Consider the following 15,569-nt stretch of genomic DNA (forward strand, 5'->3'; position numbering starts at 1 on the left):
GGAAGCTTTGTGACCTGTGTCAGGCCTGTCCACTGGCTCCAGTCTAGAACAGCTGGAGCAGCACATAGGCTTTTCATTCTGGTGTCTTCAAATGGAGACTATTTTAATTTGCATTCCCTCAAAAGCAGAGGTTCAGAAAAAAAATTGAGAGCAGGTAGTTTATTTGGGAGTTGATCTCAGGAAGTTGGAATGAGGGAGCTAAGAGAATGACACAGGGCAAGAGGAAAAGCCAATATAACCAAGTGTTATTGAGGTCACCCTTGTGGGAAACATGAGTTTTATTCCACCCAGGGCCTCCCTAGAAGCTTTCAGAGACCTTCCAGAATTGACCACTGAAGAACAGGAAGCTTCAGCCTTTAAACACCAGCTCCCATCTCCCTGTTGGGTGAGGGTAAAGCCTTACTAACCCTTAATAAAGTCTTATTAACCCTGGGGTGTTAATTGACCACGCTTACAAGCTACTTTTATAAGTAGCTCCTATAGCCTCCTAGTCCACTGGGGCTGCTATAACAAAATGCCACAAACTGAGGGGCTTATCAAAAATGGACATTCTTTGCTCACAATTCTAGGGGCTGGGAAGTGCAGCATCATGGTGTGTGCCTCCTGATTCATAGACTAGCCTTTTTCCACTGTGTCCTCAGCTGGCAGAAGGGGGAAGGGATCTTTCTCCAGCCTCTTCCATGAGGTTCGGTTCAGTTGCTCAGTCATGTCCAACTCTTTGCAACCCCAAGGACTGCAGCATGCCAGGCTTCCCTGCACATCACCAACTCCCAGAGCTTGCTCAAACTCATGTTCATCAAGGCGGTAATGCCATCCAACCATCTCATCCTCTGCTGTACTCTTCTCTTTCTGTCCTCAATCTTTTCCAGCATCAGGGTCTTTCCCAATGAGTCAGTTCTTTTGCATCAGGTGGCCAAAGTATTGAAGCTTCAGCTTCAGCATCAGTCCTGATGAATATTCAAGACTGAATTCCTTTAGGATGGACTGGTTTGATCTCTTTGCAGGCCAAGGAACTTTCAAGAGTCTTCTCCAACACCACAGTTAGAAAGCATCAATTCTTCAGCTCTCAGCTTTCTTTATGAGGTTATTACTTCCATTCCTGAGGACAGTTCCACCCTCAGGACCTAATCGCCTCCCACCCTGACCTAATCAGGCCCATCCCCCAATACCATCACCTTGAGGGTTAGGTTTCAACATATAAATTTTCAGGAGTGGAGACATAAACATTCGTACCATAACACACACAGCATTAGAGAAGGCCTTGGAACTGAAAGCAAAGAGAGACCTAATACTCTCTAAAGGTCAAACACTGCCAATATGAGGTGAGTCTGATCTCTTACAAAACAGTGCACTTTATGCAGCTGAAATCAGAGGTGCCCCAAAGGGAAGGGATAGGAGGCACCAGAGGTGTCTACTACATAGAATAAAATCCCACCTGCTGTCTGGGGGACATAAACCCAGTTGCCAGCATTCTGGAAGCTCAGTGGGAAAGACAGGTTGGGGTGATGGTAATGTAGTTCTCATTCATTTGGACTTTCAATTAATCCTTTCCATTTTGGTTTGGTGAATAGCTCCCATTCTCAGTTGTGTCAAGTGTTACCAAGGGCAGATCTTCTAGAATTCACCCTACCCTCCATATGGATGTGTGCTCACAGGTCGCCAGCACTGCGCTGAGGTTTGCGTCCTGGGGGAGGTCGCAGACAGAGCTTCCAGCTCGTGTCTTGCGTCCCCGTCCAAGTACCGTCCAAGTACTAAAGAGCATCGGGGGTGGAGGCTTAAACACCCCTGGGCAGTCGTCAGTCAGCCTTCGGTCCTGGTGGTTGACCCTGGGGGAGCTGGGAGGCCTGACCTTTCTCCCCCAGATTCCACCGCCAGGTACACTGAGGTAATACAAGCAGGTCCATCCCCGAGTGTTCTGGGAGGGAATCCGTTAGAGTCCTGGGGCAGAGCGCATCCCCACCATTATTGGAGGAGGTGGGGACCCCCTGGGAACCTGCAGGATGTCCCAGCAGGGCCAATGCCTTGTTAATTCTGACCTGTCCAGAGTCTGATCTCTTACTGGAGGTCGAGAGACACTCTCCCAAGATGTATTGTGCCAGAGGGGCTCCCCGGCTGCTGGGACCCTGGGAATAAAACTGGGAAGACTCTTAACTGTGGATGACTCTGCTGTTGGGCCCTTGAAGAATGTGGCTAGCTGCCAGAATTAATGTCTGTATGAGTTTGATTACTCATAAAAGCATATAACTCATATAAGTAGACTTATACAATATTTGCCCCTTTGTGTCTGGCTTATTTCACTTAGCATAATAGCTTCAAGATTCATCCATGTTGTAGCCTGTGTTAGAATTTCCTTTCTTTTAAAGGCTGAATGGTGGTTTATTCCCTAAGTCATATCTGACTCTTTGCGACCCCATGGACTGTAGCCCAGCAGGCTCCTCTGTCCATCAGATTTTCCAGGCAAGAATATGTGAGTGGGTTGCCATTTCCTTCTCCAGGGTATCTTTCCGACCCAGGGATCCAACCTGCATCTCCTGCACTGCAGGCAGATTCTTTACCAACTGAGCTACCGGGGAAGCCCAAATAATATTCCATTAAAGGCTGAATAATAGTCTATTATACGGATATATCACATTTTTTAATCTGTGTATCTGTAGATGAGTATTTGTATTATGTACACATTTTGGCTATTGTGAATAATGCTGCTATGAACACAGACTGGTGTACACATATCTGTTTGAATCTGCTTTCTTTTGTATATATATGCAGAGGTGGGATTGCTGGATAACATGGTAATTCTATGTTTAATTTTGAGGAATTGCCAGGTGATTGTCCACAGCAGCTGTACCATTCTATAGGAAATGCACAAGTGTTCCAATTTCTCCATATCCTTGCCAACACTTATTATTTTTTTTTCCCATAGTAGCCATCCTAATGGGTGTGACATACATTTATTTTTTAAGTATAATTTGATTTCACTATGGTAAATACATGAAATTAAAAGACATTTGATCCTTGGAAGGAAAGCTATGACAAATCTAGACAACATATTAAAAAGCAGAGACATCACTTTGTGACAAAGGTCTGTATAGTCAAAGCTATTGTTTTTACAGTAGTCGTGTATGGATGTGAGAGTTGGACTGCAAAGAAGGGTGAGCACTGAAGAATTGATGCCTTCGAATTGTGGTACTGGAGAAGACTCTTGAGAGTCCCTTGGACAACAAGGAGATCAAACTAGTCAATCCTAAAGGAGATCAACTCTGAATATTCATTGGAAGGACTGATGCTGAAACTGAAGCTCCAATACTTTGGCTACCTGATCCGAAGAGCCGACTCACTGGAAAAGACCCTGATGCTGGGAAAGATTGAAGGCAAAAGGAGAAGGGGATGACAGAGGATGAGATGGTTGGATAACATCACTGACTCAATGGACGTGAGTTTGAGCAAACTCTGGGAGATAGTGAAGGGCAGGGAAGCCTGGCGTGCAGAGCAGTCCAGGGGGTCACAAAGAATTGGACATGACTTGGCGACTGAACAGCAACAACAGCAACAGCAACATGGTAAACACAAAACCATTTGCTTGCCATAAAAAAGAAGCTAAAAACAATCATAGTACTAAATTAAAAAAATTCTTAAATTCCCCTTTACTGTCTAACCAGCTGTGCTGTCAGGTTACTGAACCAGGAATGCAGCAGTGCAGGGTTCCCTCTTCCTCTCACCCCTGAGTCCTTCCCCATCCACACTTTTGGTCCTAGAGCTTAACTGTGCACCAGACTTAGGCTACAAGAATTGATAAACCAATAACTATTTCCAAGAGGGAGTACCCTGCTTATGGGTTGCTAGGGAACAAAGTGAAGTGAAGTGAAGTGAAGTCGCTCAGTCGTGTCCGACTCTTTGCGACCCCATGGACTGTAGCCTATCAGGCTCCTCCGTCCATGGGATTTTCCAGGCAAGAGTGCTGGAGTGGGCTGCCATTTCCTTCTCCAGGGGATCTTCCCGACCCAGGGATCGAACCCAGGTCTCCCGCATTGTGGGCAGACGCTTTACCTTCTGAGCCACAAACCACCCCAAAGCTTAGTCTCTTAAGACAATGAAAATCATTGATTTTGCTCAGGAATCTGCAGTTTGGCAGAGATGACTTGTGATATTCAGGGACTCAGCTGGGGTGACCTAAACTGCTGGGAGCTGGAACAATTAGGGGCAGCCTGGGAATCTCTTTCTCTCCTTATTGGAGTCTCGGGGCCTCTCCATGGCATCTCTTCACATGGTTTCTCCAGAGCAACTGGACTCATACGTGGAAGCACGAGGCTCCAAGAGGCCCAGGTGGAAGCTGCAAGGCCACTTCTGCCACCTGGGGCAGCAAGGCACTGAGGCCAGCCCAGATTTGAGGGGAGAGGACATAGACCTCCTATCCCAGTGGGAGCCATGTGTCAAAGAATTTGTGGCCCTCTTTAATCCATCCAAGGGAGAGATGTTTGTCTCACAGGGCCTCTACACAGAAGGCAGTGAGTATGGAGCAGTGGCAAAATGATGCTGTAACCCTGGGGAGACAGAGGTAGAGAGGGAGATGGGCGGGTGATGGAGTGAGGCTGTTTTTTCTTTTTTGGTTGCCCCTGGGAGGCAGATTCTCACAAGCTAAGAGCTGAAAAGAATCATCAAGCAGCAGTTTGCCCCATCTGCTGGATTTCTGGTGTGTTCATGATTGCCTTTGAACTCTTTCTGCTTCTGGACTGAGCTCCAGTGCCTTTTCAGTCTTTGTGGGGTGTAACAGCACTATTTTATATACCCATGGCATGAAATAAATGGAGGCAATACCAGGATCTTGTGATAGGCTGGACTGTGGCTTTAATGCTTCATGTGCTCGAGCAAGTGTGGGAACCAGATGCAGCCTAGCAGGCAAGTCTCTCCGGAGCTCTATAAGGAGCATATTCAGTTCCAAGTAACCAGAGCACAGAATTGCAATATAATGCGGCTTTAATTTTATAAGTATTTTGTTTTATATCAGGAACCCTTTCATCTTGGCTGTGACAACAGCTCCTTTGGTGCCCTCCAGACAAGTAGGTAACAATGTATTTTATCACAAGATACTTTTGAAAGTGGGAGGATGTTGCTGATGATTATGGCAATAACATAGGCTGAAACCAGGACTGTCCCAGGAAAAGGACTTCAGCATTACCCCTCAGTCATCTCCACAGTCAGTCTCATCAATTAACTGGGGTGGAGCACACTCTCTGCAGTGTCAGGCACAGGGCTAGGCTCTGTGGGGGCAAGTACACTGGGGAGCCTGGCTCTGGTCTTCAGACAGCTTCCTACTGAATTGTAGGAGGATCACCTGAAAAAAAACAAAAGCCACCTCTGCTATGAGCAAGTGCCCAGATACGAGAGCGGCAGGAGCCCAAAGGAAGTTCTACCTGGGTGGGGCAGTCAAGGGAGTCTTCTAGAGAGTGAAGCACTTGGGATGGGTCTTAGGTGGGTGGGTTGGGGCAGGGAGAGGGCAGCCTAGATGGCAGCTCGTGTGGGCCTTCCCTTCAGCTATTATGTTCTGGTCAGTGGCATCTGCACTTCACGTGCAGACAGCTGTCATGGTACTGCACATGGGCAAAGGGCAGGCAAATGGAGCAGCCCAGGGAAGGCAGAACCACACAACCAGAAGGAGTTGGGGGTGGTGGGAGGACCAGAAGAGCTGGGCCTGGAACACTTCCTGGAAGCATTTTATTTTCCTTTGAAGTTGACTTTCATCACAGGAACCATGACATTCTCTTCATGAGAGTATCTCAAAAATGGAGCAAATTGGAGCCCCAGCCATTCCAGTCTTTTCATAGTCACTGCTTCCAGCCAGGCCTGCTGTGAAAGATCACAGGAGTCCCCTGCTCAAGAAATTTCAGACTCCTTTGTTTACAGTATAGACTCTCTCCCTCTCTCTGGTCCTTATGCTTAGCATGTACATTCTTCCGCAATCTGTTGCAAGTGACAGAAGCACAACTCAATCTAGAATGTAAATTCCATGAGAGCATTGTTTACTGCTCTATGTCCAGGCCCTAGGATGGTGCCTGGCACCTAGAAGGTGCTCAGTATTTTTCTAACAAATCAAATGAAACCAACTTAAACAAAAAAGGAACAGACCATAGGTGCTCCCAACCTGGGATCAGACTAAAGTTAGGTCATTTGCCTCCCTCCCCTTCCCTCACTGCTCCTCCCCTTCCTGCTGTGTTTCTAAGTGTTTCTAGGTGCATGTGGTTCGCATTCTCTCCTGCTGAAGATGGACTTCCTCCCAGTGATGGACACGGAAGACCAAGGTGGGTGAGAGCATAGACACATACAGCCCCAAGCTTATAAACTGCAAGAAAGACTTCCCATATCAGGATTAACCCACCCTTACTCCTGTCAATCAGAGAAGTATTCTCATTGATTAGGCTGGGGTCACATGAGATTTTTAGAGTGTAATTGATGTGTATGTAAAAGGACATGGGGTACTATGGGACTGGCCTGACCTGGGTCCTGTGCCTGACATGGGGCTCTAGCAGTTTCCTGGGGTGAGCAGCAGTCACCTTAAAGGGAAGAGCAGGGCAGCTGTTATCAGAAGTCAAGGGTCCTGGAACTGGCAGGAAAAACAAGCAGAAAGCCAAATATCTAGAGACAAATGCATAAATCCTCCCTCGGAATAAGACTGGAATGGAAGATGTGGGGCAGCCCACAGGGGCCTGCAACAAACTTGAAATGATTTTGAGATCTCAGTTTTATCTTCCTGAATCTGTGCTTAACAGCAAAACAGTGCTTTAAATGACTCACTGTTGAATCAAATCTTTCTCTTGGAAGTTGTGTCATCTGTATTCCATGGCTTTTTGCACCCCTTGGGACAATGTCTTATCCCCTCTAGGGTCCCATAGCCCACACTGAGAATCTAGACTTGACCTTAGCAATTTCCCCCAGACCTGCCTCCTGACTGCCCTAGTGCCACAGCACGCCCACCCTGCCTGTGCCTGCGCTGGGTCACTGTCCCCCACCTAGAGTGTCCTCATGTGCCTCTCTGCCTCTTCGGGCTCCATCTACCTTTGCAGATGTTCATCAAGCCCCACATCCTATCTAGCATCTTCCTGAGTCGCTCTCTCTGTCCTTTAGACGCAATGAATTACAGTGGAAAGAGCCCTGAAGATCAAGGTTCAAGTTCTAACGTCACCACCAATTCTTTGCAAGTTGCGACCTCTCTGCAAGTTATTTCCTCTCTCTCAGCAACTCGGTTTCCTCTTCTGTAAAATGAGGGATTGCACTGACCCTGCTAGCAAAGGGCAGCTCCCAGCTCCTGCGCCGGCCCCCTGCCCCCCACCACCCTGCCTCTCTTGGCACATTCCCAACTAGGAGTACTCTTTAGTGGCCAAATTCTAGGACATTTTATTGGTTCAGAAAATCAGGAGTTGGGGTTTTTTTCCTCTGGTAACGAAGAGTTTATGGTCAGTGCTTATGTTGAGTTCTCTCTCTCTCTCTTTCTCTCTCCTTCTCCCCACCACCGCCCCCCTCCACCCTCAGCTGTACAGGAAAGCTTCCACTGAGGAAGGGGGCCCTCCCACACCCTTCCCCCATTCCATGCCCTGGGTCTAGGCGAAAAGGAAGATGCTGGATAATTCAGCTGAGCAAAGCAGATTCTCCGTACGGTCTGCCCTGTCTCAGAAGGTCAAAGCCGCAGCTCTGTACTTAGTGGCAGACAGAGGACAGGATTGGTGTGTTCAAGGGCACTCTGGCTTAGTATCACATTCACTCGCTTATCTTCTGTCCTCTCCTCCCTGCAAAAGTAAGTAGCACAGAGCTAGGTATCCTGAAAACGTGCTCAGATTGCTAGAACGTGGCAGAGAAAAGTGCGTATGAAAGATTAAAGAGCACAACCATTTACGCAAAAGGACACAGTTGGTTATATGACAATTGTCCTTAAGCAGAAAAAGGGCATGGCACCAGGAAATTGGAAGGCTGTTCTCAAAGTCTTATTTCGAAAATAATGTCTAATAATATGGACTTGCTACAGGGTTTGAATGATTCTTTGAGGGGAAATAATTTCCCCAGAGTGCTACTTAAAGGATGGGGGTGGGAACCTAGTCCTCTTCTGATAAAGTGTCTCTGTTCAAATCAGTGCAACTGAGGAGCGTTCGACCTTTGGTGGCTGTCTTCTCAGGCTGTGAGCCTGATGTGTCTCCAAATGCCTCTGTCTGTCTGTCTCTCTCTCTTTTTTAAATTCTAGCTGCAGGCCTCATGCTTGACCTTGGGTAGGTTATTTTGGCTCCTCCTTTTTAAAAAAAAATTATTTTTTAACAGTGTTATGTTAGTTTCTACTGTACAACAATGTGAATCAGCTATAAGTGTGTATATATATATATATCTCCCCTCCCTCTAGAGCTTCACTCCCATCACCCCCTATCCCACCCCTCTTGGTCTTTGTCTCTCTTAAAAGAACAGGGAAAGCTTAAATTTCGGGTGGCACATGTGTTTTTCACCACCAGGGTTGCTATGAAGTGCAGCAGAATTGTGGGGAGATGCAGGGGGTTTATCTGTATCTGCAAAAAGTTAGTTAAGTGGAATTAGAATTTCTGTAAGGTGTTTTCCTGACTCAGGCGTGTCCCAAGCTGGCCAGTATGTCTTGAGGCCCTGGGCAACAACCCAAGTCCCGCCAGCCTCAATTGTTCATGGGGAAAAGCAGCCTGTTTCAACTTTCTATACTTCTTAAAGTGTTACTCTGATTAGACAGGAGATAACAGTCTGGTTAGCAATATTACTATTATTACTCTGTCATGGTTATATTTTAAAATTATACTTTCTCTTTCCTTTGCCAAGAGTAAATGATAACATACATTTGCACCACAGAGCCAACCAAAGCTGTGTAGGTTTTGCTCAGACAGGTTTGAAAATGTATTCTAGGCCCACTGCTGCCCAAATAGGAAGTCTTCCCCCATCCCCGGGTCAAAAGACCATGCTTTTTTTTTTGTAAATAAGTAAGTACAAACTCTTTAAAAACATAAAATAAGTTTTATTATCGCTATAAAAGTAATGAATCTTGTTGTTTATACAAGTATTACTTGGAAAATACATAAAAGTATAAAGAGAAAGACAGATATCATCTATAATACTAAAACCCAGAAATGACTACTATTAAATTTGGGTATATTTCTTCCTAGCCTTTTTTCTAAATACTGATACAAAACTATGGATGCAAAATGTTCCCAATATACTTATATTAAATATTCAGGAACATATTGCAAAAATAATTTTGTATCTTACTTTTATCACTTTATGATATCATAACCCACAGATAACCATGATACAATTTTTGGTTTCTTCCTGCCAGTCTTTTATCTGTATATTGATACAAAACCATGCATGCAAAATGCTCCCAATATATTTATACTGCATATTAGGAACACATCGCAAAAATAGTTTAGCATCTTTCTTTGATTGACTTTTGGTATCCATCCTCCTAGCCTTCTTTCCATATAATAATATGAATATTGATACAAAACTATGAATGCAAAATGTTCCCAATACATTTAGATTACATATTAGGAACACATCGCAAAAATAGTTTAGCATCTTTCTTTGAACACTTTTTATACCACAATTCATAGATAACCACTTTTAAAGTTTTGATACATTTTCTCCCAGCCTTTTATCTGTATATTGAAACAAAACTACATACAGAATGCCCCCTGTATGCTCAGATTGCATAGATGGGAAAGGTGCAAAAATTTGTTCATTTCTTTTATTGCTAAACACTTCAGCAGGAGCATATTCTCTTGCCACATATTAGAGGCACCATCTTTTGTTTACCCAATCCTTTTTCATTGGTCATCAAGATGTTTCTAATTTCTATTCTTAAAAATACTGAAATGAGGGACTTCCCTGGCAGTCGAGTGGTTAAGACTCCATGCTTCCAATGCAGGGGGTGCAGGTTCCATCCCTTGTCAGGGAACTAAGATCTCACATGCAGCATGGCGTGGACAAAAAAAAAAAAAAAAAGTACTGAAATAAGCATCTTTTATGTATTTTTCTTCTGTGAGTTTTTGTTCATGGAGTTTTTATGCCTTTTCTTAACAACTTATATCAACAACATATTAAGGATGACCCTGTGTCTATAGTGCTTATAAAGAGAAGTGAAGTTGCTCAGTCGTGTCTGACTCTTTGCAACCCCATGGACTGCAGCCCACTAGGCTCCTCTGTTCATGGGATTCTCCAGACAAGAATACTGGAGTGGGTTGCAGTTTCCTTCTCCAATAGTGCTTATGGTTCGTGTTTTTTTCAGTTTGCTTGAGCATAAATTCTTTAACATTCTAGCATGAATATAAAATCTTATGCCTTAAATGAATATCAATTCATTACAAGGAACTTAAAACTAAAGACACAAAGTCTGACTCCCCCCACCTCCCATTAAACTGTAAAGTACAGCTTGTCCCATTCCTTCCACCTCAGCAACCTCTTTCTTCCTCGCTCAAAATCCACTTTTTGATCTTTTCATCAACGAGTCTTGTAATACTTACCAGTTGTATTGCTGTGAAGATGAGCGGCTCCCAGACCTTTCAGTTATCAATCTGTCACAAGTGCACAGTGGTATCTCGTGACATGATGATCCCCGAGATGTCTGAGGTCTGTGCATCCTTGACTCAAAACTGCTGATCATCTGTGACCCCTAAAGACTTTTTAGAGAATTATGTTTGACAATGTAACAAAAAACATGGCATAACAAAAAACACATGGAAAAGCAGAGAAAGAACCTCCTCCTGAATCCCACCATCTTAAGCAACTAGTATGTTTGTTTTGATGTTCTTTCCAGTTTCTGCTCCTACATAGACCCCCTTGTCAATTGTGGTGTCCACATGACTCTATGTCCGTGATTTCTAAAACTTGATATCATAAGTGTTTCCCAGGTTTCAACTCAGTCTTTAAAATTATTACTTGTCATGGCTCAAAGAGGTTCCACTGAGTGAGTGACTACATTAAGTTAAATCTTATGGTTGGACGTTCCACCTCTTTGCTTAAGATTAATTTGGTTGAATCTTTGGAAAGTATCCAATACAGGTCAGAGACTTTAAATGATTTTCAATCACACTTTTTTTTTGGTTTGTGTGTACTTATGTGTATACACCTGGGTTATTTATTGTCCCTATTTAGCCATCCAGGGGCCAGTCATGGGCCTCAAACAGGAACTATCCAGGGCAGAGGGAAAAGCTCATCAGACAACTAATCAGTTTCACCTCTAATTTTTCTAAACAAACAAATCCAACTCCACTTCCTGCTCTAGTCACTACTGTGTAGTTGGTTCTGATTAACAGGTAATGAAACAAGAAGTTCAACATGAGCTCAGCAGGAAGAGGCCCCAGACTAGCCTCAGACTCCCATAAAAGCCTCAACCCCCATAAGCCCCAGGCTTCTTATCAGCAATTGCTTTTCTTGATGCTTTATCCCATCTATCTCTTGGGGTTGTTGCAAGTAGAAAATACGAAAACATTTGAAAAAGCATGTAAAAGCACAATTTTTTTTAAAAGGAAAAATGTTAGGATTATTGTTTCTTATTATTGTAGTTTTTGTGGCCAGGACTTTAAAATGTCTAGCCTTGGGCCAACAGTCTGGTTTGGAGGGGAGGTCAGGGTGGGTTAGGGGACAGGTAAGGGAGCTGCTTTGGGAAAGGCATGCTTCAAAGCCTTCGGAGCTCATGGATACTGCTCTGTTTTCAGCTCCTTGACTAACAGCAGTGGGCAAGCCAGGGCCACTGACTCCCACTGGCTGCTCAGATTCTAGAGCTCACTGGCGTAAGTGGAACTCTCCAAAGCTGAGCAGCTGCCTGGAAATGGAGGTCTTGTCAGGGCTCCTCCCCAATGGTTTAATTTACTATCCCTACAGGGGTCTATGTCTTTTTAAACTTGCCAAAGAGATCACTTTTGGAGCAGGGGAGGGAGGTAAAGGCTGCAGGTAGGTGAGATATTATGAAAGAGCTAGCAGATTTTTGTTCATTTACTGAGCAGTAACTAATGGGAAGGATAACTGGGGTGTAGAATAGCAAGGAGTTACATATTTGCTATAATTGGTGCATAGATCAATTTTCTTTTAGGAGTAATGTAATCATTCTAAACACAAATGCATATCAAGTTTTAGGGTTGTGAGGATAAGTTACACTGTAGGCTGATGGGAAAATAGGTCTCTAAAAATTTAGTCCAACTTGGATATAGCCCCCAACTCTAGTCTTTAATTCCTATTTATAAACTTTCATTGATTTTCAAAAAAATGCTTTTGGGGCCTATTTTTATTTTCATCTTGTGCAGTTTCTCAGGAAAGCTGCCTAGAAGTTAGCTCACGCCTGTGTAGGATGACTTTCTCCAAGTGTTGCCCCGAGCTTGTTCCAGGATTGGGTGAACAAACCCAGTCCCCTGCTGCCCCATCTGCCTTGATGATTTGATTGGTATGGTGTTTTTTAAAACAATCAGCAAAATAATTTGCACTGCAGAGTCCTTAGTAGGTCTTTTTAATTGGACAGTTATTCATATTAATAAAAATCAAAAGCAGCATACAATCATTTAATGTCCCAGCACTGGAGTATATCCAACTGTTTTCCTGTTTGGGGTTCCACTTTAGCCACTGTCTGTATGCATGCATAAATTTTTACATAGTTGCAACCACTGCCTTTTTTTTTTTTTTTTTTTGTGGCTGTGGTTATTGGCATCTTGTTTTCCAAGTAACATTGACACACATCTGTTCAAATCAATTGATGTTCCCATCATGACTGACTCATTTGGCGGGGAAAACAAGTTTACATGCCAATTGGAACAAAGAAGCATGGGTATCAGGGAGCAGCAGGGAGAAAGAAATGGTGGGAGAGGGTTATTTTGACTTACAGATCATAAAACATTTTCCAATAACATTTTTAAAGGATGCATAATATTACACTGAGTGATTGATTATATTTTATCCCATGTTGTGGGACATTTGGGTGGTTTTCAATACCTAGTGAGTTTAGAATGCATGTAAATTACAGGATTTGAGAGATGACTGTATTTTCTTGAAACAGAAGTCTTCTGTGTCCAGATCCGGGCCAAGAGTGTTGATGCAGTGTTCCTTTGTTAGAAAAACAGTCATTGCTGCTAACTGGAAATGCTGGATGCCTTCAAAAAATATCCTTGTGATTAAAATCTTAAATTATGTTCAATTCTAGCTTATAAATGTAACCTATCTATCTTGTCCCACAACTTACAGAAATGTGGAATTTTAAATTTAGAGCCTGACTCAACTTTTCCTAGTTTATGGGCCACATCTGTCTAATAAACTTAATACAAGGCTGTGTGCACGCAGCTTCCTAACAAATAACATGTGCTGGGAAAAGATGGGAAAACAATGGAAAGGTGCCTACTTGAAGGTGGTAACATTGGATCAATTGATCTGCTGACTATAAGTGGATTCCTTTCACACTCCCACACATTATGATGCACATTCAGCAACGTTGAAAAACAATCTGAATGAATACCTTAGAGAGTTAAAGAGAATTTATAGTCTGGAACAAATTGCAATCTTCTTAATTGACACAGAAATGTTGGGCTAAAATATTGCTTTATTCACATTTTTGTCCTTGGAGGAAAATCTAGGCACACTGCAACTTCGACCGTGTTAATAATGGTGTAAGATGACTGCTTTAAGTCAGAAAAAGGGCACTACGCAGTCCGAAGGCTGTGTGGACGCCCTCAAGCTCGATGCCTCTTGGTGGCCTGGGGCCAAGGGCCACAGCGCATCTGGAAGGCAATGCCCACAATCCGGATCGTGGCTCCCACCCTCTGCCACTTGCAGTCCCCAACCGGCCGGGTCTCTCACCTGGGTCTTGCTGGAGGGAGCCGGAGGGCGCGGGCATGTTCCTCCCGTGGGATGGGAGCTGGCTGCTGCCAGGCCTCCTTCTGGCTCAAGGGGACCCGTCCTGAGCAGGGAGAAAGGGAGAAGATGAGAGGCGCGGGGGCAGTCTCGAGGTGCCTTTCCTACCCTAAGCGCAAAGCCAGGCGGGTGCGGGAACCTGTTCGCCGTTCAGGCCTCGGGATTGCGGGCCTGCGGGGCCCTGGGCCGGCCTCGAGCCAACTTTCAGAGTTCGTGGTCCCGGATCGAGGCCGGGGCGGGGCAGCGGCGGCCGCGGGGAGCCGAGCTGGCCCCAAGCAGCCGGTGGCGGCGCCCCCGGAGCCCTCGGGTCCGTGGCGGCCGGAAGAGCCCCCGACCCGCCCGCGCCGGCCTCAGCGCAAAGGAGTCTGGGAGAGAGCGCGTGGGGGCGGCGAGTGTCTGAGCCCCGGCTCGGGCTGCCTGGAACCCCAGGCTCCCCAAACCCGACCTCCTCCTGCTCCTCCTCCAGGGGTCCCACTCCTGCCCCCCGGGAAGACAGTTCCAGGCAGCCCGCACAGACCAGAGGGGTTTTCACGTCTTTGGTTTCTTTTAGGATGACAGAAAGTGTGGGAAAGTCTCCACACCTCTCTCTGTCTTTGCCAAGAGTCCTTGACCTGCCCATGTGCTGGATCAAACCAAAAACCTAAAGTGATTTTCACAGGCAAAGTGCGACCTCAGCCAGAGCATGAGACCTCTCTTTTCTAGGCCGGCTCTCAAGCTCCTAGCCTAGACTGGGGGGTGGGGGGCGCACAGTGAGGGGTGGAGACAGCTTTCGAGGTCCGTTGGTAACAGTTCCTGGAGTTCTGCAGGCACGGAGGGCCCCATAGTCGACAGCTCAGGGGCTGCCATTTTCTCAGGAGCTGTCCAGCCAGTGCCCTGCCAGCGGGGCAATCCCTTGTGGGAGGGCCCCCGGGCGACCGCGGTGGCCTTGGGGAAGCGCCTCCAGAGTGGAATTCTGGTACCAGATTTTGGGAGATAGGGCAAGAAGCAGCTTGAAACCTCATTCCACAGCCACCCCCTCGGGTAACCTCGCTCCCTGCAGGCCTCAGATCACTCAGGTCAGCGTCTTTCCACGAGGCAGCCTGGGATTCACCGGCGGGCCAGGCCCTGCGCCTCGCCAGATCTCCACAGACGCTTCCCCCAACAGAGACAGGGAGAAGAGTGGGGAAGGTGTCGAGAAGGGGCCAGAAACATTCTCTTTCCTGGACTCCAGTGTCCTTTCCACATGCAGGCAATGGGTCACCTTAAGGCGGTTCCCTTACTTCTTTTCCAACTACTCCCCTCCTCCTCACCCCACACTATTTAGTTACTGAGACTTGAAGGTAGTCTTTCTTCGTTTTTTGTCCTGTGAGTGGTAGTCTAGGTGATCAGGAGGGTCCCCCCGCCCCCCACCACACACACACCTCGTTTAAATTTTACCCCGACAGGGAAAGGAGTGCTAAAATGCAGTTTCTTTCACATCTATTCAAAGGCAGGCAAAGGTTGGACCGAGGACAAACGCGCCTCACCCGGGTCTCGCTGCTGGAGCAGACAAGGCGGGCATTGGACTAGGACTTACCTGGTGGGTGGGCCCGTGCGGGAGTCCCAGCCTTGCCCGGGCAGCAGAAACAATACTCCAGATCACCGATCGCCCACTGCAGTACTGTTCCCGCTGCTAGGGCACGGCTGAGTGCTGCACAGCAACCCCCTTC

At 45.9% G+C, this 15,569-nt stretch overlaps 1 long non-coding RNA gene across 1 annotated transcript in view; it reads right to left on the reverse strand.

Moving 5' to 3' along the window:
• Positions 1–11,080: 11,080 nt before the first annotated feature.
• Positions 11,081–15,569, reverse strand: part of LOC120882270 — a 4,766-nt gene continuing 277 nt past the window's right edge. The window contains exon 2 of the long non-coding RNA XR_005725463.1: positions 11,081–13,927. This is a non-coding gene — a long non-coding RNA (uncharacterized LOC120882270). The remainder of the gene's footprint in view (positions 13,928–15,569) is intronic.

The sequence above is a fragment of the Oryx dammah genome, unplaced genomic scaffold, assembly GCF_014754425.2.
Source record: "Oryx dammah isolate SB20612 unplaced genomic scaffold, SCBI_Odam_1.1 HiC_scaffold_23, whole genome shotgun sequence".
NCBI lineage: Eukaryota > Metazoa > Chordata > Mammalia > Artiodactyla > Bovidae > Oryx > Oryx dammah.